Below are 20,744 nucleotides of genomic sequence, written 5' to 3'. Positions count from 1 at the left end.
ACTCTCACACTTGCTCGCCCTCTCTCATCCTCTCTCCCTCTCTCCCACTCTCGCCCTCTCTCTCTCGCTCGCCCTCTTGTCCTCTCCCTTTCTCGCCCTCCGACTCGCTCTCTGTCCCACTTTCGCCCTCTCTCCCTCTCTCCTGCTCTCGCCATTTCTACCTCTTTTGCCCTCTCTCCCACTCTCGCCCTCTCTCTCTCGCTCGGCCTCTTGCCTTCTCTCTCTCTCGCCCTCTCCCACTCTCACACTCTCTCTCCCGCTCTCACTCTCGCCCTCACTCCCTCTCTCTGTCGCCCTCTCGCACTCTCTCGCTCTTCCACCCTCTGTCCATCACGCCCTCTCTCCCTCTCTCGTCCTCTCTCCGTCTATCACCCTCTCACCCTCTCTCACCGTCTCTCCCTGTCTCTCCCTCTCATCGTCTCTCGCCGTCACTCGTCCTCTCTCTCCCTCTCTCCATCTCTCGCCCTCTCTTCCTCTCTCGCCCTCTCTCACCCTCTCTCGCTCTATCGCCCTCTCTGCCTCTGTCGCCCTCTCTCTCTCTAACTCACTTTCTCTCTCTCTCTCTCTCGCCCTGTCTTGCCATTTCACTCTCTCTCTGTGTCTCGCACTCTCGTCCTTTCTCCCTCTCGCCCTCTCTCTGACTCTCTTGCCGCCTCAACCACCCTTGCTCTCACGCTATCTCGCGCACTCACGCCCTCTTTCACCTTCTCTCTCTCTCGCCCTCATTAACTCTCTTGCGTCCACTCTCCTTTTCGCAATCTCTCCATCTTCGTCCTCTCTCCCGCTCTCGCCCTCTCTCGCCCTATCGAACTCACTCTCCCTCTCTCGCCCTTACTCCCTCTCTCTCTTGCCCTCTCGCCATCTAGCCCTCTCTCAATCTTCCGCCCTTTTCCCTGTTGCCCTCTCTCCGTCTCTTGCCCTCTCTCGCTATCTCTCGCCCTCTCTCCCTCTCTAGCCCTCTCTCTCTCTGTCGTCCTCTTTCCCTCTTTCGCCCTCTCGCCCTCTCTCCCTCTCACCTCCTCGCTCACTCTTTCGGCCTCTCGCTCTCCATCCCTTTCTTACCCTCGCTCACGATCTCTCCCCCTTTCTCCCTCTTCTGCCGTCTCTCCCTCTCACGCCCTCTCGCCCTCACACGCTTTCTCGCCCTCTCTCCCTCTCTCGCCCTCTCTCCTTCTGTCGCCCTCTCTCTCCCTGTTGCCCTCTCGCCCACTAGCCCTCTCTCGCTCTCCCTCTCTCTCTCTCCCTCTTTCGCCTTCTCACCCTCTCTCACTCTCTCTTGCCCTATCTTCCTCTCTCGCACTCTATCCCTCTCTCGCCTTCTCGTCCTCTCTCCCTCTCTCCCTCTCTCGCTCTCTCTCTCTCACCCTCTTTCCCTCTCTCTTGCCACCTCTCCCACTTTTGCCGTCTTGCTCTCTTTCGCTCTCTTTCCATCTCTCGCCCTCTCTCCCTCTTTTACCCTCTCTCCATCACTCACCCTCACTCCCTTCTTTGCCCTCGCTCCCCTCTCACCCTCTCTCCCTCTCTCGCCCACTCTCCCTCTCTCGCCCACTCTTCCTCTCTCGCCCCATTGCCCTCAGTCACACTCTCTGCCTCTTTCACCCTCTCTTCCACTTTTGCCCTCTATCCCTCTCTCTCCCATCTCTCCCTCTATCCCTCTCTCGCCCTCTCTTCCTCTCTTGCCCTCTCTCCTTTCTCGCCCTCTGTCCCTGTCTCGCCCTCTATCCCTCTCTCGCCTTCACTCGCTCTCTCGCCCTGTCACCCTGTCTCTCCCTCTCTATCCCTCTCTCTCCCTCTCTCCCTCTTTCTCCGTCTTTCCCACTCTCGCCCTCTCTCCCTCTCTCGCCCTCTCTCCCTCTCTCGCTCTCTCTCCCCCTCGCTCTCTCTCTCTCTCTCTTGCCCACTCTCCATTTTTACCCTCTCTCCCTCTATCATCCTTTCTCCATCTCTCGCCCTCTCTTCCTCTCTCGCTCACTCTCATCATCACTTCCTCTTTCGCCCTATCTCCCTCTTTTGCTGTCACTCCCTCTCTCGCCCTTTCGGTCTCTCTCCCTCTATCGTCCTCTCTCACTCTCTTGCCCACTCTCTCCCACTCTCGCCGTGTCTCGCCCTTTCGCCCTCTCTCCCTCTGCCGCCCACTCTCGCACTCTCGCACACTCTTGCTCTCTCGCCATCTCTATGGCTCACTGTCTCTCTGACTCTCTCTCGCCTTCTCAACCACCCTCGACCTCTCGCTATCTATTGCCCTCACGCCCTCTCTCGCCTTCTCTCTCTCGCCCTCATAAACTCTCTCTCTAGTACTCTCTCCCTCTCTCGCCCTCTCGTCCTCGCTCGCCTTCACACTCTCTCTCTCTCGCCCTCTCGGCCTCTCTCTCTCTCTCTCTCGCCCTCTTGCCATCAAGACTTCTCTCCCTCTCTCGCCCGCTCTCCCTCTCTCACACTCTATGCCTCTTTCACCCTCTCTCTCCCTCTCTCCCTCTCTCGCTCTCTCTCCCTCTCTCGCCCACTCTACCTCTCTCGCCCTCTCTCAGACTCTGCCTCTTTCACCCTCTCTCAATTCCTTCGACCTCACTCCCAAATTCGCTCGGACTCTCTCCCTCTCTCCCACTTTCGCTCTCGCTCGCCATCTCTCCCTCTCGCCATCTCTCACACTCTCTGCCTCCAACACCCTCTCACCCTCTTTTGCCCTCTCTCCCTCTCTAGCCCTTTTGCCCGCTCTCGCCCTCTTTCCCTCTCTCGACCTCTCTCACACTCTCTGCTTCTTTACCCCTCTCCTCCTACACCCTCACTCCCTCACTCGCCCCACTCCCTCCTTCACCCTCTCTCCCCTCTCCTCCTCTCTCGCCCTGTTTCATACTCTCTCCCTCTCTTGCCCTTTCTCCCTCTCTCCCTCTCTCGCTCTCTCTTGCTCTCTCTCCCTGTCCCGCCCCCAACTCCCTATCTCGCCTTCTCTCCATCTCTCACCCTCTCGCCCTCTCTCATACTCTCTGCCTCTTTCACCCTCTTTCCCACTTTCGCCCTCTTTCTCCCTCTCTTGCTCCTCGCCCTCTCTCCCTCTCTCTACCTCTCTATCCCTCTCTCTCCCTCTCTTTCCCTCTCTCCCTCTCTCGGCCTCTCTCCCTCTCTCGGCCTCTCTCCCTCTTTAGCCCACTCTCCTTCCATTTCTCGCCATCTCATCCTCTCTCGCCATCATCGCCCTCTATCTCCCCTTCTCCGTCTCTCTCCCTCTCTCCCTCTCTCGCCCTCTCTCTCTCTTTCACCCTCGCTCCCTCTCTCACCCTTTCGACCTCTTGCCCTCTCTCGCCCTCTCGCCCACTCTCCCTCTCTCGCCCTATCTCACTCGCTCGCTCGGCTTCCACTCTCTCTCACCCTCTCTCCCTCTCTCGCCCTCTCTCCGACATTCGCATTCTCTATTTCTCTCCAGCTCTCGCCATGTCTCCCGCTCTCACCACTTTTCTTTCTCTCGTCCTCACTCCCTCTTTCGCTTTCTTAGCCTCTCACAGTCTCTCGCCCTCTCTTCCTTTCTGTACTTCTCTTAACCTCACTCTCTCACGCCCTCGCTCCCTCTCTTTTGCTCTCTCTCCCATTCTCGCCACCTCTCCCTCTCCCTCTCGCTCGCACTTGCTTGCCCTGTCATTCACACCCGCCAACATCTCTCTCTCTCCCTCTCTCAATCTCTCATCCTCTCTCCCTCTGTCTTGTCCTCTCTCCCTCTTTCGCCCTCTTCCCCTCTGTCGCCCTCTCTCACACTCTCTGACTCTTCCGCCTCTCCTCCTACACCCTCTCTCCCTCACTCGCCCTCACTCCCTCATTCCCCCTCTCTCCCCCGCTCGCCCTCTCTCCCTCTTTCATACTCTCTCCTTCTCTTGCCCTCTCTCGCTCTCTCCCTCTCTCGCCCTCTCTCCCTCTCTCATCCTCTCTCCCTCTCTTGCCCTCTCTCCCTCTCTCCCCTCTCTCCCTCTCTCGCCCTTTCTCCTTCTCTCTCACTCTCTCTGCCTCTCTCGCCATCTCTCCATCTCTCACCCTCTCTCCCTCTCTCACCCTCTCTCCCTGTCTCGCCCTCTCTCACCCTCTCCCCCTCTCCCCCTCTCTCTCTCTCTCTCGCCCTCTCTCTCTCTTGCCCTCGCTCCCACTTTCGCCCTCTCGCCCTCTAACCCTCTCTCACCCTCTCTCACCATCTCTCGCCCAGTCTCTCCCTCTCTCGCTCACTCTCCCTCTCTCGCTCACACTCCCTCTCTCGCTCTCTCTCTCTCTCTCTCGCCTTCGCTCCCACTTCCACCCTTTCGCCCTCTCCCCTCTCTTACCCTCTCTCACCTTCCCTCGGCTACTCTCTCCCTCCCTCTCCCTCTCTTCTATCTCCCTCTCCCCCTCTGTCTTCCTCTCTCCCTCTGTCTCCCCTTCTCGCCTACTCGCCCTCTCTGGCCCTCTCTCCATCTTAGCCCTCTCTCTCCCTCTTTCGCACTATCTCACTCTCTCGCCCTCTCTCTGCCTCTCGCGCTCTATCCTTCTTTCGTCATTTCGGCCTCTTGCCCTCTCTCCCTCTCTCGCCTTCTCTCACCCTCTCTCTCTCTCTCTCGCACTTCCTCGCCCTCTCTCCCTCTCTCGTCCTCTCGCACTTTTGCCCTCTCTCTCGCCTTCCCTCTCTTGCCCTCCCTCTCTCTCGACCTCGCTCCCACTTTTGCCCTCTCTCCCTCGCTCGCTCTCTCACCCTCTCTCCCTCTCTATCCCTCCCTCACCCTCACTCCCTCTTCCACCCTTCCTCACCCTCTCTCCCCTCTCTCGCTCTCTCTTCCTATCTCGTCCTCTCTTCTATTGCCCTCTCTCCCTCTCTCTCTATTCCCCTCTCCCTCTCTCCCCCTCTCTCTATGTCTTGCCCTCTCGCCCTCTCTCTCCCTCTTTCGCCCTCTCTCACTCTCGCACTCTCTCTTTCTGTCGCCCTCTCTCACTCCTTCGCCCTTTCAGCCTCTTGCCCTCACTCAGCCTCTCTCTGTCTCTCGCCTTCTCTCGCTCTCTCTCCCTTTCTTTCGCCCTCTTTCCCTCTCCCGCCCTCTATCCCTCGTTCCCACTCTCACACTTGCTCGCCCTCTCTCATCCTCTCTCCCTCTCTCCCACTCTCGCCCTCTCTCTCTCGCTCGCCCTCTTGTCCTCTCCCTTTCTCGCCCTCCGACTCGCTCTCTGTCCCACTTTCGCCCTCTCTCCCTCTCTCCTGCTCTCGCCATTTCTACCTCTTTTGCCCTCTCTCCCACTCTCGCCCTCTCTCTCTCGCTCGGCCTCTTGCCTTCTCTCTCTCTCGCCCTCTCCCACTCTCACACTCTCTCTCCCGCTCTCACTCTCGCCCTCACTCCCTCTCTCTGTCGCCCTCTCGCACTCTCTCGCTCTTCCACCCTCTGTCCATCACGCCCTCTCTCCCTCTCTCGTCCTCTCTCCGTCTATCACCCTCTCACCCTCTCTCACCGTCTCTCCCTGTCTCTCCCTCTCATCGTCTCTCGCCGTCACTCGTCCTCTCTCTCCCTCTCTCCATCTCTCGCCCTCTCTTCCTCTCTCGCCCTCTCTCACCCTCTCTCGCTCTATCGCCCTCTCTGCCTCTGTCGCCCTCTCTCTCTCTAACTCACTTTCTCTCTCTCTCTCTCTCGCCCTGTCTTGCCATTTCACTCTCTCTCTGTGTCTCGCACTCTCGTCCTTTCTCCCTCTCGCCCTCTCTCTGACTCTCTTGCCGCCTCAACCACCCTTGCTCTCACGCTATCTCGCGCACTCACGCCCTCTTTCACCTTCTCTCTCTCTCGCCCTCATTAACTCTCTTGCGTCCACTCTCCTTTTCGCAATCTCTCCATCTTCGTCCTCTCTCCCGCTCTCGCCCTCTCTCGCCCTATCGAACTCACTCTCCCTCTCTCGCCCTTACTCCCTCTCTCTCTTGCCCTCTCGCCATCTAGCCCTCTCTCAATCTTCCGCCCTTTTCCCTGTTGCCCTCTCTCCGTCTCTTGCCCTCTCTCGCTATCTCTCGCCCTCTCTCCCTCTCTAGCCCTCTCTCTCTCTGTCGTCCTCTTTCCCTCTTTCGCCCTCTCGCCCTCTCTCCCTCTCACCTCCTCGCTCACTCTTTCGGCCTCTCGCTCTCCATCCCTTTCTTACCCTCGCTCACGATCTCTCCCCCTTTCTCCCTCTTCTGCCGTCTCTCCCTCTCACGCCCTCTCGCCCTCACACGCTTTCTCGCCCTCTCTCCCTCTCTCGCCCTCTCTCCTTCTGTCGCCCTCTCTCTCCCTGTTGCCCTCTCGCCCACTAGCCCTCTCTCGCTCTCCCTCTCTCTCTCTCCCTCTTTCGCCTTCTCACCCTCTCTCACTCTCTCTTGCCCTATCTTCCTCTCTCGCACTCTATCCCTCTCTCGCCTTCTCGTCCTCTCTCCCTCTCTCCCTCTCTCGCTCTCTCTCTCTCACCCTCTTTCCCTCTCTCTTGCCACCTCTCCCACTTTTGCCGTCTTGCTCTCTTTCGCTCTCTTTCCATCTCTCGCCCTCTCTCCCTCTTTTACCCTCTCTCCATCACTCACCCTCACTCCCTTCTTTGCCCTCGCTCCCCTCTCACCCTCTCTCCCTCTCTCGCCCACTCTCCCTCTCTCGCCCACTCTTCCTCTCTCGCCCCATTGCCCTCAGTCACACTCTCTGCCTCTTTCACCCTCTCTTCCACTTTTGCCCTCTATCCCTCTCTCTCCCATCTCTCCCTCTATCCCTCTCTCGCCCTCTCTTCCTCTCTTGCCCTCTCTCCTTTCTCGCCCTCTGTCCCTGTCTCGCCCTCTATCCCTCTCTCGCCTTCACTCGCTCTCTCGCCCTGTCACCCTGTCTCTCCCTCTCTATCCCTCTCTCTCCCTCTCTCCCTCTTTCTCCGTCTTTCCCACTCTCGCCCTCTCTCCCTCTCTCGCCCTCTCTCCCTCTCTCGCTCTCTCTCCCCCTCGCTCTCTCTCTCTCTCTCTTGCCCACTCTCCATTTTTACCCTCTCTCCCTCTATCATCCTTTCTCCATCTCTCGCCCTCTCTTCCTCTCTCGCTCACTCTCATCATCACTTCCTCTTTCGCCCTATCTCCCTCTTTTGCTGTCACTCCCTCTCTCGCCCTTTCGGTCTCTCTCCCTCTATCGTCCTCTCTCACTCTCTTGCCCACTCTCTCCCACTCTCGCCGTGTCTCGCCCTTTCGCCCTCTCTCCCTCTGCCGCCCACTCTCGCACTCTCGCACACTCTTGCTCTCTCGCCATCTCTATGGCTCACTGTCTCTCTGACTCTCTCTCGCCTTCTCAACCACCCTCGACCTCTCGCTATCTATTGCCCTCACGCCCTCTCTCGCCTTCTCTCTCTCGCCCTCATAAACTCTCTCTCTAGTACTCTCTCCCTCTCTCGCCCTCTCGTCCTCGCTCGCCTTCACACTCTCTCTCTCTCGCCCTCTCGGCCTCTCTCTCTCTCTCTCTCGCCCTCTTGCCATCAAGACTTCTCTCCCTCTCTCGCCCGCTCTCCCTCTCTCACACTCTATGCCTCTTTCACCCTCTCTCTCCCTCTCTCCCTCTCTCGCTCTCTCTCCCTCTCTCGCCCACTCTACCTCTCTCGCCCTCTCTCAGACTCTGCCTCTTTCACCCTCTCTCAATTCCTTCGACCTCACTCCCAAATTCGCTCGGACTCTCTCCCTCTCTCCCACTTTCGCTCTCGCTCGCCATCTCTCCCTCTCGCCATCTCTCACACTCTCTGCCTCCAACACCCTCTCACCCTCTTTTGCCCTCTCTCCCTCTCTAGCCCTTTTGCCCGCTCTCGCCCTCTTTCCCTCTCTCGACCTCTCTCACACTCTCTGCTTCTTTACCCCTCTCCTCCTACACCCTCACTCCCTCACTCGCCCCACTCCCTCCTTCACCCTCTCTCCCCTCTCCTCCTCTCTCGCCCTGTTTCATACTCTCTCCCTCTCTTGCCCTTTCTCCCTCTCTCCCTCTCTCGCTCTCTCTTGCTCTCTCTCCCTGTCCCGCCCCCAACTCCCTATCTCGCCTTCTCTCCATCTCTCACCCTCTCGCCCTCTCTCATACTCTCTGCCTCTTTCACCCTCTTTCCCACTTTCGCCCTCTTTCTCCCTCTCTTGCTCCTCGCCCTCTCTCCCTCTCTCTACCTCTCTATCCCTCTCTCTCCCTCTCTTTCCCTCTCTCCCTCTCTCGGCCTCTCTCCCTCTTTAGCCCACTCTCCTTCCATTTCTCGCCATCTCATCCTCTCTCGCCATCATCGCCCTCTATCTCCCCTTCTCCGTCTCTCTCCCTCTCTCCCTCTCTCGCCCTCTCTCTCTCTTTCACCCTCGCTCCCTCTCTCACCCTTTCGACCTCTTGCCCTCTCTCGCCCTCTCGCCCACTCTCCCTCTCTCGCCCTATCTCACTCGCTCGCTCGGCTTCCACTCTCTCTCACCCTCTCTCCCTCTCTCGCCCTCTCTCCGACATTCGCACTCTCTATTTCTCTCCAGCTCTCGCCATGTCTCCCGCTCTCACCACTTTTCTTTCTCTCGTCCTCACTCCCTCTTTCGCTTTCTTAGCCTCTCACAGTCTCTCGCCCTCTCTTCCTTTCTGTACTTCTCTTAACCTCACTCTCTCACGCCCTCGCTCCCTCTCTTTTGCTCTCTCTCCCATTCTCGCCACCTCTCCCTCTCCCTCTCGCTCGCACTTGCTTGCCCTGTCATTCACACCCGCCAACATCTCTCTCTCTCCCTCTCTCAATCTCTCATCCTCTCTCCCTCTGTCTTGTCCTCTCTCCCTCTTTCGCCCTCTTCCCCTCTGTCGCCCTCTCTCACACTCTCTGACTCTTCCGCCTCTCCTCCTACACCCTCTCTCCCTCACTCGCCCTCACTCCCTCATTCCCCCTCTCTCCCCCGCTCGCCCTCTCTCCCTCTTTCATACTCTCTCCTTCTCTTGCCCTCTCTCGCTCTCTCCCACTCTCGCTCTCTTGCTCTCTCAATCCACTCTCGCCCCCTCTCCCTCTCTCGCCCTCTCTCACTCTCTCACCCTCTCTCACTCTTTCATAGTCTCTCCCTCTCTTGCCCTCTCTCGCTCTCTCACTCCCACTCCCTCTCACCCTCTCGGCCTCTCTCCCTCTCTCTCGCTTTTGCCCTCACCCCCTCTATCACTCTCTCTGCTCCGTTTGCCCTCTCTCCCTCCTACACTCTCTCTCTCTCTCACTCGCCCTCACTCTCTCCTTCGCCCTCTCTCCCCCTCTCACCCTCTCTCACTCTCTCACCCTCTCTCACTCTTCCATAGTCTCTCCCTCTCTTGCCCTCTCTCGCTCTCTCACTCACACTCCCTCTCACCCTCTCGGCCTCTCTCCCTCTCTCTCGCTTTTGCCCTCACCCCCCTCTATCGCTCTCTCTCCCACTCTGGCCCACCCCCACTCACTTGCTCTCCCTCTCTCCTTCTCGCCCAACCCCTTTCTCTCGCCCTCTCTCCCTCTCCGCCTCTCTTCCTCTCTCACACTCTCTCGCCCTCTTGCCTTCTCTCCCTCTCTCACCCCTCTCCCTCTCTCACCCTCTCTCTCTTCCCCACATTCTCTCTCTCTCACCCTGTCTCGCCCTTTCGCCCTCTCTCGGCCTCTCTCGCACACTAGCTCTCTGTCCCTCTCACAATCTCTACCTCTCGGCCTCTCTGTGCCTCTCACACCGTCTCATCCTCCCTCACCCTCTCGGTCTCTCTCGCCCTATTTCCCTCTCTCGAACACTCTCCCTCTCTCACCCTCGCTCCCCCTCTCGCCCTCTTGCCCTTTCTCACACTCTCTGCCTCTTTTGCCCTCTCTCCCTCCTTCGCCCTCTCTCGCCCTCTCACCCTCTCGCACTCTCTTGCCTTCTCTTTCTTTTCGTACTCTCTCCCTCTCTCGCCCACTCTTCTTCTCTCCCTCCCTCTTGCCCTCTTTCCCTCCCGACCACTCTCCCTCTCTCGCCCTCTATCCCTCTCTCGCCCACTTTCCCTCCCTCGCCCTCTCTTCCTCTCTCTCCCTATCTATCCCTCTCTCTCCCTCTCTCTCCCTCTCTCGCCCTCTATCCCACTTTTGCCCTTTCTCCCTCTATCACCCTCTCTCCATTTCTAGCACTCTCATCCTCTCTCGCCGTCACTCGCCCTCTTTCTGCCGCTCTCCCTCGCTCCCTTTCTCGCGCTCTCCCTCTCTCTTCCTCTATCCCTCTTTCACGGTCTTGCCCTCACGACCTCTTCCCTCTTTCGCCCTCTCTCCCCCTCTCACCCTCTCGCACTCTCTGGCCTTCTCTCTCTTTTCGTACTCTCTCCCTCTCTCGCCCACTCTTCTTCTCTCCTTCCCTCTTGCCCTCTTTCCCTCTCGACCACTCTCTCTCTCTCGCCCTCCATCCCTCTCTCGCCCACTTTCCCTCCCTCGCCCTCTCTTCCTCTCTCTCCCTATCTATCCCTCCCTCTCTCCCTCTCTCTCCCTCTGTACCCCTCTCGCCCTCTCTCCCTCTCTCGCCCTCTGTCCCACTTTTGCCCTTTCTCCCTCTATCACCCTCTCTCCATTTCTAGCACTCTCATCCTCTCTCGCCGTCACTCGCCCTCTTTCGGCCTCTCTCCCTCGCTCCCTCTCTCGCGCTCTCCCTCTCTCTTCGTCTATCCCTCTTTCTCGGTCTTGCCCTCGCGACCTCTTCCCTCTTTCGCCCTCTCCCCCTCTCTCGCCCTCTCGTCCACTCTCCCTCTCTCGCCCTCTCTCTCTCACTCGGCTTCCGCCCTCTCTCACCCTCTCTCCCTCTCTCCGACTTTCGGACTCTCTATTTCTCTCCCACTCTCGCCATCTCTCCCTCTCTCATCACTTTTCTTTCTCTCGTCCTCACTCCCTCTTTCGCTTTCTCAGCCTCTCACACTCTCTCGCCCTCTCTTCCTTTCTCTACTTCTCTTAACCTCACTCTCTCACGCCCTCTCTCCCTTTCTTTTGCTCTCTCTCCCTCTCTCACCAACTCTCCCTCTCCCTCTCGCTCGCACTTGCTTGCCCTGTCTCCCACACCCTCCATCATCTCTCTCTTGCCCTCTCTCAATCTCTCACCCTCTCTCACTCTGTCTTGTTCTCTCTCCCTCTCTCGCCCTCTTCCCCTCTCTCGCCCTCTCTCACACTCTCTGCCTCTTCCCCCTTCTCCTACACCCTCTCTCCCTCACTCGCCCTCACTCCCTCATTCGCCCTCTCTCCCCGCTCGCCCTTTCTCCCTCTTTCATACTCTCTCCCTCTCTTGCCCTCTCTCGCTCTCTCCCACTCTCGCTCTCTCTTGCCCTCTTTCCCTCTCTCGCCCCCACTCCCTCTCTCACCCTCTCTCGCTCTCTCACACTCTCTGCCTCGTTTGCCCTCTCTCCCTGCTATACCCTCTCTCCCTCACTCGCCCTCACTCCCTCCTTCGCCCTCTCTCCCCCTCTCACCCTCTCACCCTCTCTCCCTCGTTCATAGTCTGTCCCTCTCTCGCTCCCACTCCCTCTCTCGCCCTCTCTCCCTCTTTTGCCCTCTCTCCCTCTCGCGCCCTCTTTCGCCCTCTCTCCCTCTCTTCCTCTCTCTCCCTCTCTCCTCCTCTCGGCCTCTCTTCCTCTCTCTCTCTTTAGCCCTCACCCGCTCTATCACCCTCTCTCCCTCTCTGGCCCACTCCCACTCACTTGCTCTCCCTCTCTCCCTCTCGCCAAACCCCTTTCTCTCGCCCTCTCTCCATTTCACCCCTCTCTTCCTCTCTCACACTCTCTCGCCCTCTTGCCTTCTCTCCCTCTCTCGCCCTCTCGGTCTCTCTCGCCCTATTTCCCTCTCTCGAACACTCACCGTCTCTCACTCTCGCTCCCTCTCTCGCCCTCTTGACCTCTCTCACACTCTCTGCCTCTTTTGCCCTCTCTCCCTCCTGCGCCCTCTCTACCCCTCTCACCCTCTCGCACTCTCTTGCCTTCTCTCTCTCTTTAGTACTCTCTCCCTCTCTCACTCACTCTTCCTCTCTCCCTCTCCCTTGCCCTCTATCCCCCTCTCGACCTCTCTCTCTCTCCCCCTCTCTATCACTTTTTCTCCCCCTCTCTCCCTCTGTACCCCTCTCGCCTCTCTCCCTCCTTCACCCTCTCTCCCTCTCTCACCTTCTGTCCCTCTTTTGCCCTCTCTCCCTCTATCACACTCTCTCCATCTGTAGCACTGTCATCCTCTCTCGCCGTCACTCGCCCTCTTTCTGCCTCTCTCTCTCTCTCTCCCTCTCTCGACCACTCTCCCTCTCTCGCCCTCGCTCCCTCTCTGGCCGTCTTGCCCTCTCTCACACTCTCTGCCTCTTTTGCCCTCTCTCCCTCCTTTGCCCTCTCTCCCCCTCTCAACCTCTATCACTCTCTCGCCTTCTCTCTATCTTTTGTAATCTCTCCCTCTCTCTCCCGCTCTTCCTCTCTCCCTCTCTCGAGCCCACTCTCCCACTCTATCCCTCCATCCCGCTCTCACCCTGTCTCGCTCTCTCGCCCTCTCTCTATCTCTCTCCCTCTCTATCCCTCTCTCTCCCACTGTACCTCACTCGCCCTCTTTCCCGCTCACGCCCTCTCTCCCTCTCTCGCCTCCTCTCTACCTCTCGCCCTCTCTCCCTCTCTCCCTCTCTCTTCCTCTATCCCTCTCTCCCTATCTTGCCCTCACGACCTCTCTCTCTCTTCTGTCAATCTCTCTCCCTCTCTCCCTCTCTCTCACTCTCTCCCTCTCTCTTCCTCTCTCTCTCTCTCCCCCTCTCTCCCTGTCTTGCCCTCTCGCCCTCTCGCCCTCTCTCGCCTTCTCTCCCGCTTTTGCCCTCTCTCTCTCGCTCGCCCACTCGCCCTCTCTCTCCCTCTGTCCCACTTTCGCCCTCTTTCCCTCTCTCCCGCTCTCGCCACCTCTCCCTCTTTCACCCTCTCTCCCTCTCTCGCCCTCTCGCCTGTCTCACTCTTTTGCCCTCTCTCCCTATCTCGCCCTCTCTCCTTCCTTCGCCCTCTCTACCCCTCACGCCCTCTCTCCCTATCTTGCATTCTCTCCCACTTTCGTACTCTCTCTCTCCCTCGCCCTCTCTCACTCTCTCCCTCTCTCGCTCTCTTTCACCTTCTCTCCCTCTGTCTCTCTCTCTCCCTCTCTCTCCCTCTCTCCATCACTCGCCCTCTCTCCCTCTCTCACCCTCTCGACCTCTCTCCCTTTCTCGCACTCTCTCCCTCTTTTGCCCGCTCACCCACAATCACGCTCACTCCCTCTCTGGCCCACTCCCACTCACTCGCTCGCACTCTCTCCCTCTCTCGCTCAACCCCTTTCTCTCCCCCTCTCTCCCACTCTCACCCTCTCTTGCACTCTTGCCTTCTCTCCCTCTCTCGCCCACGCCAGCTCTCTCGCCCTCTCTTCCTCTCTCACCGTCTCACGCCTGCTCTCCCTCTCTCACCCTCTGTCTCTCCCCACTTTCTCTCTCACTCTCCCTGTCTCGCCATTTCGCCCACTCGCCCTCTCTCGCACACGAGTTTTCTCTCGCTCTCTCGCCCTCTCTCCCTCTCACCCTCTCTTTGCCTCTCTCACCGTGTCATCCTCCCTCGCCTTCTCGCTGTCGCTCGCCCTCATTCACTCTCTCGCCTTCTCTCTCTCTCTCACCCTCTGTCCCACTCTCACTCTCGCCCTCTGTCCCTCTCGCCCACTCTACCTCTCTCGCCCTCTCCCCCCTCGCGCTCTCTCGCCATGTCTCACCATATCGCACTCGCTCTCCCTCTCTCACCCTCACTCCATCTCTCTCTCACCCTCTCGCACTTTCTCTTCCGCCCTCTCTCAATCTCGCCCTCTCTCCCTCTCTCGCCTTCTCTCCGTCTCTTGCCCTCTCATCGTCTCTCCTATCTCTCGCCCCCTCACTCCCTCTCTCCGATTCTCGCCCTCTCTCCCGCTCTCGCCCTCTCTCATCTTCTCTCCCTCTTTCGCGCTCTCTCCAGCTTTCGCCCTCTCTCCCTTTCCCGTCTTCTTGCCATCTCTCGCCATCTCTCGCCCTTTGTCTCCCTCTCTCCCTCTCTCACCCTGTCTCCCTCTCTCACCCTTTTTCTTCCTCTCGCACTCTCTCCCTCCTTCGCTTTCTCAGCCTCGCACCCTCTCTCACCCTCTCTCCCTCTCTCGCCTTCTCTCCTATTCTCGCCCCCTCACTCCCTCTCTCCAATTCTCACCCACTCTCCCTGTCTCGCCCTCTCCCCCCTCGCGCTCTCTCGCCCTGTCTCACCATATCGCACTCGCTCTCCCTCTCTCACCCTCACTCCATCTCTCTCTCACCCTCTCGCACTTTATGCCTCTTCCGCCCTCTCTCAATCTCGCCCTCTCTCCCTCTCTCGCCTTCTCTCCCTCTCTCGCCCTCTCATCGTCTCTCGTATCTCTCGCCCCCTCACTCCCTCTCTCCGATTCTCGCCCTCTCTCCCGCTCTCACCCTCTCTCATCCTCTCTCCCTCTTTCGTGCTCTCTCCAGCTTTCGCCCTCGCTCCCTTTCCTGTCTTCTTGCCATCTCTCGCCCTTTGTCTCCCTCTCTCCCTCTCTCACTTTGTCTCCCTCTCTCACCCTTTTTCTTCCTCTCGCACTCTCTCCCTCCTTCGCTTTCTCAGCCTCGCACCCTCTCTCACCCTCTCTCCCTCTCTCGCCTACTCACGCCCTCTCTCTCTCACCCTCTCTCCATCTCTTTCTCCCTCTCCCTCTCTCTCCCTCTCCCTCTCTCTCGCACTTGCTCGCCCTTTCTCCCTGTCTGCCCTCTCTCCCACTCTCGCCCTCTCTCTCTCGCCCTCTTGCCCTCTCTCGCCCTTACTCCCACTCTCGCCCTCTCTCCCTCTCTCTTTCCACCTCTCTCTCTTTCGCCCACGCACCCTCTTTCGCCTTTTCTCCATCTCTCACACTCTCTCGCCCTTACTCCCTCTTTTGCCCTCTCTCCCTCTGTCGCCCTCACTCCGTCCTCCGCCGTCTCTCCCCTATTGCCCACTCTCCCTCTTTCGTACTCTCTCCCTCTCTCGCCCTCTCTCCCTCTCTCGCCGTCTCTCCCTCTCTCGCCCTCTCTCACACTCTCTGCCTCTTTCACACACTCTCCCTCTCTCTCCCTCTCTATCCCTCTCTCGCCCTCTCTCCCTCTCTCGCCCTCTCTCCTTTCACGCCCTCTCTCCCTCTCTCTCCCTCTCTATTCCTCTCTCTCCCTCTCTCTCCCTCTGTACCTCCCTCGCTCTCTATCCCTGTCTCCCCTTCTCTCCCCCCTCACCCTCTCTCTGTCTCTCGCTCTCTCTCTCTTTTGCCCTCTCTCCTCTATCACCCTCGCTACCTCTTTAACCCTCTCTCCCTCTATCATCCTCTCTCCCTCTCTCGCCCTCTCATCCTCCCTCGCCGTCACTCGCCCTCTCTATCCCTCTCTCTGTCTCTCACCGTCTCTCGCCCTCTCTCTCCCTCTCTCCCTCTTTCGCCCTCACTCCCTCTTTCGCCCTCGCTCCCTCTCTCGCCCTCTCGACCTCTCTCGCCGTCTCTTGCCCTTTCTCTCCCTCTCTCCCTCTCTCCCCCTCTTTCCCTCACTCCCTCTCTCACCCTCTCTCGCCCTCTTGCGTTCACTCCCTCCCTCGCCCACGCCCCCTCTCTCCCACTCTCTTTCTCTCTCACCCTCTGTCGCCCTCTCGCCTGCTCTCCCTCTCTCCCTCTCTCATATTCTCTCTCTTCACCACTTTCTCTCTCTCTCACACTGTCTCGCCCTTTAGCCCTCTCTCCCTCTCTCGCGCACTAGCTCTCTCTTGCTCTCTTGCCCTGTCTCCCTCTCTCCCTCTCTCTGCCTCTCTCACCATCCCATTCTCCCTCGCTCTCTCGCTCTCTCTCGCCCTCTCTCCCTCTCTCGCCTTTTCTCCCTCTCTCGCCCTCTCATCGTCTCTCGTATCTCTCGCCCCCTCACTCCCTCTCTCCGATTCTCGCCCTCTCTCCCGCTCTCACCCTCTCTCATCCTCTCTCCCTCTTTCGTGCTCTCTCCAGCTTTCGCCCTCGCTCCCTTTCCCGTCTTCTTGCCATCTCTCGCCTACTCTCGCCCTTTGTCTCCCTCTCTCCCTCTCTCACTCTGTCTCCCTCTCTCACCCTTTTTCTTCCTCTCGCACTCTCTCCCTCCTTCGCTTTCTCAGCCTCTCACCCTCTCTCCCCATCTGTCCCTCTCTCGCCTTCTCACGCCCTCTCTCTCTCTCACCCTCTCTCCATCTCTTTCTCTCTCTCCCTCTCTCTCCCTCTCCCTCTCTCTCACACTTGCTCGCCCTTTCTCCCTGTCTGCCCTCTCTCCCACTCTCGCCCTCTCTCTCTCGCCCTCTTGCCCTCTCTCGCCCTTACTCCCACTCTCGCCCTCTCTCCCTCTCTCTTCCCACCTCTGTCTCTTTCGCCCACTCGCCCTCTTTCGCCTTTTCTCCATCTCTCACACTCTCTCGCCCTTACTCCCTCTTTTGCCCTCTCTCCCTCTGTCGCCCTCACTCCATCCTCCGCCGTCTCTCCCCTATTGCCCACTCTCCCTCTTTCGTACTCTTTGCCTCCCTCGCAATCTCTCCCTCTCTCACTCTCTATCCCTCTCTCACTGTCTCTTGCTCTCTCTCCCTCTCTCGCCCTCTCTCCCTCCCTCGCTGTCTCTCCCTCTCTCGCCCTCTCTCACACTCTCTGCCTCTTTCACACACTCTCCCCCTCTCTCCCGCTCTATCCCTCTCTCGCCCTCTCCCCTTTCACGCCCTCTCTCTCTCGCGCGCCCTCTATCTCTCTCTCGCTCTCTCACCCTCTCTCCCTCTCTCTCCCTCTCTATTCCTCTCTCTCCCTCTCTCTCCCTCTGTACCTCCCTCGCCCACTATCCCTGTCTCCCCTTCTCTCCCCCTCTCGCCCTCTCTCTGTCTCTCGCTCTCTCTCTCTTTTGCCCTCTCTCCTCTATCACCCTCGCTACCTCTTTAACCCTCTCCCTCTATCATCCTCTCTCCATCTCTCGCCCTCTCATCCTCCCTCGCCGTCACTCGCCCTCTCTATCCCTCTCTCTGTCTCTCACCGTCTCTCGCCCTCTCTCTCCCTCTCTCCCTCTTTCGCCCTCTCTCCCTCTTTCGCCCTCGCTCCCTCTCTCGCCCTCTCGAACTCTCTCGCCGTCTCTTGCCCTTTCTCTCCCTCTCTCCCTCTCTCCCCCTCTCTCCCTCTCTCCCTCTCTCACCCTCTCTCGCCCTCTTGCGTTCACTCCCTCCCTCGCCCACGCCCCCTCTCTCCCACTCTCTTTCTCTCTCACCCTCTGTCGCCCTCTCGCCTGCTCTCCCTCTCTCCCTCTCTCATACTCTCTCTCTCTCCACCACTTTCTCTCTCTCTCACGCTGTCTCGCCCTTTAGCCCTTTCTCCCTCTCTCGCGCACTAGTTCTCTCTTGCTCTCTTGCCCTGTCTCCCTCTCTCCCTCTCTCTGCCTCTCTCACCATCCCATCCTCCCTCGCCCTCTCGCTCTCTCTCGCCCTCACGCACTCTCTAGCCTTCTCTAACTCTCTGGCCCTCACTCCCTCTCTCGCCCTCTCTCCCTCTCTCGCCCTTTCTCACCTTATCACACTCACTCTCCCTCTCTCACACTCACTCTCTCTCTCGCCGTCTCACACTCTCTCCCTCTCCTGCCCTCTCTCTCTCTGGCCCTCTCTCCCTCTCTCGGCACCTTTCTCTCTTTCGCCCTCGCGCCCTCTTTCACCCTCTCTCCATTTCTCGCCCTCTTTCGCTCTCTTTACCTCGTTTGCCCTCTCTCCACCATTGCGCTCTCTCCCTCTCTCTCCCTCTTTCTTTCTCTCGCACACTTTCCCTCTTTCGGGTTCTCAGCCTTTCACCCTCTCTCACCCTCTATCCTTCTCTCTCTCCCTCTCCCGCCCTCTCTCCATCTCGCCCTCTCTCCCTCTCTCGCCCACTGTCCCGCTCTCGCCCTCTCTCATCCTCTCTCCCTCTTTCGCTCTCTCTTCCTCTTTTGCCCTCTCTCCCTCGCTCGTCCTCTTGCACTCTCTCGCCGTCTCTCACCCTTTCTCTCCCTGTCTCCCTCTCTCGCCCTCTCTCCCTTTCTCACCCTACTTCTTTCACTCGTACACTCCCCCTCTTTCGCGTTCTCAGCCTCTCACCCTCTCTAACCTTGTCTCCGTCTCTCTCCTTCTCTCGCCCTCTCTCTCTCTCTTACCCTCTCTCCCTCTCTCTCGCATTTGCTCGCCCTCTCTCCCTCTCTGCCTTCTCTCCCACTCTCGCCATCTCTCTCTCTCGACCTCTTGCCCTCTCTTGCCCTCTCCCCTTATCTCGCCCTCTCCCCCTCTCTCTTGCCACCTCTTCCTCTCTTTCGCCCTCTCGACCTCTTTCGCCTTCTCTCCATCTCGAGCCCATTCTCGCCCTCTCTCCCGCTTTTGCCCTCTCTCCATCTCTCACCCTCACTCTCTCCTTTGCCCTCTCTCCCCCTATCGCCCTCTCTCCCTCTTTCGTACTGTCTCCTCCCTTGAAATCTCTCCCTCTCTCGCTCTCGCTCGCCCTCTCTCCCTCTCTCGACCACTCACCCTCTCTCGCCCTCTCGCCCTCTCTCATACTCTCTGCCTCTTTCTCCCTCTCTCCCTCCTTCTCCCTCTCTCCCCTCACCCTCAATCACTCTCTCGCCCTCTCACCCTCAATTGTACTCCCTCGCCCAGTCTCCCTCTCTCGCCCTCTCTCCCTCTCTCACACTCTCTGCCTCTTTCACCCTCACTCCGACTTTCGCCCTCTATCCTCTCCCTACCCCTCTCGCCCTCTCTCCCTTTCTCGACCACTCTCCCCCTTTTGCCCTCTGTCCCTCTATCACCCTCTCTCCCTCTCTCACTCTCTCATCCTCTCTCACCGTCACTCGCACTCTCTTATCCTCTCTCCCTCTTTTTCCATCTCTCAAACTTTCGCCCTTTCTCCCTCTCTCCCTCTCTCCCCTCTCTCCCTCTCTCCCCTCTCTCCCTCTCTCCCACTCTCTTCCTCTCTCACCCTATCTCGCCCTCGCGCCTGCTCTCTCTCTCTCCCTCTCGCCCCCTCTCCCTCTCTCGCCCTTTCTCTCTCCCACACATTCTCTCTCTCTCTCACAATGTCTCGCCCTTTAGCCCTCTCTTCCTCTCTTGTGCACTAGCTCTCTCGATCTCTCGCCCTCTCTCCCTCTCGCCCTCTCTCTGCCTCTCACAGTGTCATCCTCCATCGCCCTCTCGCTCTCTCTCGCCCTCACGCACTCTCTCGCCTTCTCTCTCTCTCTCTCGCCCTCTCTCCTTCTCTCACCCTCTCTCCCGCTCTCACCCTCTCTCACTATCACTCTTGCCCTCTCACTCTCGCCCCCACTCTCCCTCTTTCGCCCTCTCTTCCTCTCTTGCTCTCTCACCCTATTACACTCATTCTCTCTCTCTTACCCTCACTCCCTCTCTCTCTAGCCCTCTCACACTCTCTCCCTCTTCTGCCCTCTCTCCATCTCGCCCTCTCTCCCTCTCTCGCCCTCTCATGCTCTCTCGCCGTGTCTCACCCTCTCTCGCCCTCTCTACGTCTCTCGCCCTCTCTCCCGCTCTTGCTCTCTCTCATCCTCTCTTCGTCTTTCGCCCTCTCTCCCTCTTTCGCCTCTCTTGTCCTCTTGTCATCTCTCGCCATCTCTCGCCCTTTCTCTCTCTCTCCCTCTCTCTCGCACTTGCTCGCCCTCTCTCCCTCTCTGCCCTGTCTCAGTCTTGCACACTCTCACCCACACTCCCTCCTTCGCCCTCTCTGCCACTCTCGCACTCTCTCCCTCTCTCCCTCTCTCGCTCTCGTTCGCCTTTACTCCCTCTCTCGCCCACTCTCCCTCGCTCTCCCTCTCTCTCTCTCGCCCTCTTGCCCTATCTCACACTCTCTGCCCCTTTCGCTCTTTCTCCCTCCTTCGCCCTCTCTCCCTCACTCGAACTCACTCGCTCCTTTGCCCTCTCTCCCCCTCACCTTCTCTCACTCTCTCGCCCTCTCTCCCTATTTCATACTGTCTCCCTCTCTCGCCCGCTCTCCCTCTCTCCCTGTCTCCCTCTCTCGCCCTCACTTGCCCTCTCTCCCTCTCTCGCCCTAGCGCCCTCGCTGGCCCTCTCACCCTCTCTCGCCCTCTCGCCCTCTCACACTCTCTGCCTCTTTCACCCTCTCTCCCACTTTCGCCCTCTCTCCCTCCTTCTCCCTCTCGCCCTCACTTGAACTCACTCCCACCGTCGCACTCTCTCCTCCTCTCCTCTTCTCTCACTCGCTCACCCGCTCTCCCTCATTCATACCGTCTCCCTCTCTCTCCCGCTCTCCCTCTCTCCCTCTCTCCCTCTCCCGCTGTCTCTTGCCCTCTCTCCCTCTCTCGCCCTCTCTCCCTCTCTCACCCTCTCGCCCTCTGTCACACTCTCCGCCTCTTTCAACCACTCTCCCACTTTTGCCCTCTCTCCCTCCTTCGCCCTCTCTCCCTCACTCGAACTGACTCCCTCCTTCGCCCTCCCTCCCCTCTCACCTTTTCTCACTCTCTCGCCCTCTCTCCCTCTTTCATACTGTCTCCCTCTCCTCCCCGCTCTCCCTCTCTTCCTCTCTCCCTCTCTCGCCCTCTCTCGCCCTCTCTCACTCTCTCGCCCTCTCTCACTCTCTCGCCCTCTCTCCCTCTCTCTCACCCTCTCTCCCACTTTCGCACTCACTCCCTCTCTCCGCCTCTCGTTATCTCTGCCCCTCTCGCCATCTCTCCCTCTTTCGCCCTCTCACCCCCTCTTGCCCTCTTGCCCTCTTTCACCCTCTCTTCCTCTCTTGCCCTCACACCCTCTCCTTCCTTCTCTCCCTCTCCCTCTCTCCCT

This window comes from Chiloscyllium punctatum, chromosome 46 (genome assembly GCF_047496795.1).
Source record: "Chiloscyllium punctatum isolate Juve2018m chromosome 46, sChiPun1.3, whole genome shotgun sequence".
In the NCBI taxonomy this organism is placed as follows: Eukaryota; Metazoa; Chordata; class Chondrichthyes; order Orectolobiformes; family Hemiscylliidae; genus Chiloscyllium; species Chiloscyllium punctatum.
This window is presented reverse-complemented; position numbering follows the sequence as displayed.